Here is a 3,647-nt window from a genome sequence, read left to right as displayed (position 1 = left end):
GGGAAGAGATTTGGTCAATCTGGCCATCTGACATCACACAAGAGAACACACACAGGAGAGAAATCTTATAGCTGTGATCAATGTGGGAAGAGTTTTGCTGATTCTGGCTCTCTGACTCAACACCATAGAACACACACAGGAGAGAAATCTCATAGCTGTGACCAGAGATAATCTGATAAAAGATCTCTGATCAAATATCAGAAAATACATACATGAAGGAGTTGTTTCATGATATCAATGAATTAATGTCACAATGTAGAATGTTTTAACATTGTAGAAGGAGTATTTTAATAATGTCACAATGTAGAACCCTAAACGTTTTCCCCCTGTTCTATTGATTTCAACATGATATGGATATTAGCCTCAGGGGGAAAATCCAGGCTCTGAAATGGAAGAGTACTATTTATGTGATATAACAAAAAGTGACTAACAAAAAAAGAGTTGTGTTACACATACCACGTTGGTGACCCACTTGAATCAAAATGCAACACTTCAAAATGTAGCTAGCTGTTTTCTACAAATTGTCCTCTAACTAGTGATGTACACATTATTCCCAGATTTGTGTGGTTTTTGAGCTGTTAGTTTTAACAGGACGTGCAACTTCATCTCCCTTCTGTCACACAATTGATCTCATCGTGATATCGATGAGTTATGAAAAATAAGTGTTCCGTTCCTTTGTTCAGTGACCCCTACATTTAAATGCATCATTCCAAAATGTAGCTGACTGTCTTCTGCAGGTTGTCCTCTAATCAGTGAGGTAAAATATATCTCCCATTTCCATGTGTATTTTTTAGTTGTGTTAGTTTCAACAGCACGTACAACCTGATTTCCCCCCTAATCGATATCAGTGATTTATTGCTACTTGTCAAAACAACAGCGTTTTTGGTGCTTGTACAGTTTATAAGGTGCTTGTTTAAAAAAATACAAGTAATATGATTATTGTGGCAGATGTTTGTGTACATAGCACATTTTATTTTTAGGTTTTCAATATATCACAAACTGTTTCTGCGTATTGGTTATTGATTTGGACACTTTAAAACTGTGTTTTGACATTGGGCTATTTCATATTTACATTTCATGTAACATTTAGTAATGATATTTATTTATGCAACCAACTGACAATTTTTTGGTACAATTATATTGACATTGCTGCCCTGCTTTTAGAATATCAGGGTTCATTCTCAGATGTGCCAACCCAAGTGTACTAGAGCATGACATTGGGGACTGGGCCCCGATCCAACAACATGCCTATTTAGTGAACCCTGAAAAGAGAGAGAAGCTCCGCAGTGAGGTGGAAAGTTACTAGGGATATTGCAGGAGTTTCCTCTTGAAATCAGACATGTCCATGATAAGGACAACTTGGTTGCTGATTGTCTCTGGGGTTGGCAGTCAAAAGGTTTTCTGTTGTTCATTTAGCCAAAGCGTTACCATGGATCACATATTATTTTGACACGTTTTTCCGTGTTGGAGATGAGTTTTATCTCTTATTCTTTTCTGTATTTTTTTGAAACTGCACTGTTGGTTAGGGGCTCATAAGTCAGCATTTCACTGTTAGGTCTGTTGTATTCGGCGCAGTACAATTTGATTTGAGTTTTGTTATACGGCATGTTTTTCCGTATTGGAGATGAGTTTTGTTTGGGCTCGTTCCAAGGGGACGAGAGTTCTAGAAGCTAGTGAGTTTTAGGATTCTATAGACAGAAAAAGGAGAAAAAAATAGTACGATTGTATATTATTATTTAGAAATTTGTGTTTTTTCTTGTTTTTAATTGTTGAAAGCCAGTAGACACCATGTTTATATTGGTGAAGGTGAAGCATTGTAGTTGATTATGTGAAATGGAAGTTGTTTTCTTTTGGTGGTGAGCAAACTTGTCCAACAAAAATATAGGATATATTTCTTGTCTTAAGGGGGAAGGTGTTACAGGCTTTGGTTTTTCCATTTATGTTTTGAGGTTGGACATTAGCACGTGGGAAAGGGGGATACCTAGTCAGTTGTACAACTGAATGCATTCAACTGAAATGTGTCTTGGGTGCACTGATTGGTGTCACCTCGTTAGTCAGTATGTGTTACACCTGTGCTGGCTTGTCCATCTCGTTAGTGGGAAGGTGTTTCACCTGAGCTGGTCCAGGTTCTATTTAAGAGTGTCTGGCCCAGTGCTCCAGTTGTCTTGATACATGTGGAGAGTCAACACCTTTAGTTGCTCCACCTTTTTGGTTTGCTTCCTGTCTTTAAGTTTGGTGTGGGTTTTTCTTTTGTTTGCCTCTTCTTGGGAAGATTTAGTGGGTCTCATGGTGGGTGTCTTTTAGGTCCCAGTTGTTGTTACTAGTCAACTTCCAGTGGACACTGTGAGAGCAAAATTGCAAGATTATGATATTATACTTGTATTGCATCAAATGGTGGTTTTATGCAACAGAATAGAGGGTTCTTAGAACTATTGTGTCTGTGTGTTCTACTGAGGATGGGCCTCTGGGAGAAAACACTGACAGGAGATTTACAATGTATTTTGGGTGATAAAACCTAGAGACTGCATTCCAGAGCATGAGTTAATGTTTCTGTTCTATATGGTACCAGGGAGAGATGACCTCAGGGCCAGACCCTGGTCTCTACATAAAGAGTACTGTTTTTACAGCAGATACTGTCTGCTGAGAATTATAAGAATCTTTTATACAAATCTTAACCTTGTGACTCGTTCTATACATCTGTTGTTGGTCATGTAGGTTGAAAGGGGTGTATCTTGGCTGTAAAAGACCTTTGTACTTTTGTATCGTGGCTCCCAACGAATCATCTGTGGGTGATTCGTCGACCAGCCATCATTATCGTAGAACACTCAATTGATTCACTTTATATGTGTGTGTTGTATTGACCTGCTCCCGTATAAGTGAATAAAGATTTAGTTTTAGAATAACTCTGACTTGTGTGATAAATTTGTCTCAATTGATATTAAAGAAATTAACCACCACATTTGGCGATGGGGATGTGAATCTTCACTTGGCTCCTGACGACCTGGGTAAATGACCTGACTCCTGACGACATGGGTAAATGACCTGACTCCTGACGACCTGGGTAAATGACCTGGCTCCTGACGACCTGGGTAAATGACCTGGCTCCTGACGACCTGGGTAAATGACCTGACGACCTGTGTAAATGACCTGGCTCCTGACGACCTGGGTAAATGACCTGATGACCTGGGTAAATGACCTGACTCCTGATGACCTGGGTAAATGGTGCATGAGGGATCCCTCTAACTTGGGATCTCAGGGAGACTTCGGGAACGGAGCAGATGAACCCACCTTTGATCTGAGTGGATACCACAACTCAAACCTAATTTTTAAAAAATTATGAGGTGAGCGAAACACGCAAAGTGGAGATTTTAGAAAAGCCTCATAGGCTCTGAGTGTGTATTCCTGTGTGGAGGTGTAAACAGGGCCCAGTCAGCTATCTTTGTGAACTGGATAAAAACTAGAATCTGTGTTTACTTGTTAAGACCATTTATGATATAGTATAAGATAGTAAGGTGCACCTGTAATTGTTTTCAACCTGGACCCCATTTTAGAAGTATTGAAAGATGTAAATGTATGAGTTACATTATCCTAGGAACTAACCATGAGATAGAAATGTGAAAATATTCCTGCAGGTTAAAATATTGTTG

The 3,647-nt window shown here is 39.2% G+C and overlaps 1 pseudogene; it reads right to left on the bottom strand.

Moving 5' to 3' along the window:
• Positions 1-3,647, bottom strand: part of LOC115152484 (zinc finger protein 850-like) — an 89,298-nt pseudogene that overhangs the window by 71,025 nt on the left and 14,626 nt on the right.

The sequence above is a fragment of the Salmo trutta genome, chromosome 17 (assembly GCF_901001165.1).
Source record: "Salmo trutta chromosome 17, fSalTru1.1, whole genome shotgun sequence".
Classification (NCBI taxonomy): domain Eukaryota; kingdom Metazoa; phylum Chordata; class Actinopteri; order Salmoniformes; family Salmonidae; genus Salmo; species Salmo trutta.
This window is presented reverse-complemented; position numbering and strand designations above follow the sequence as displayed.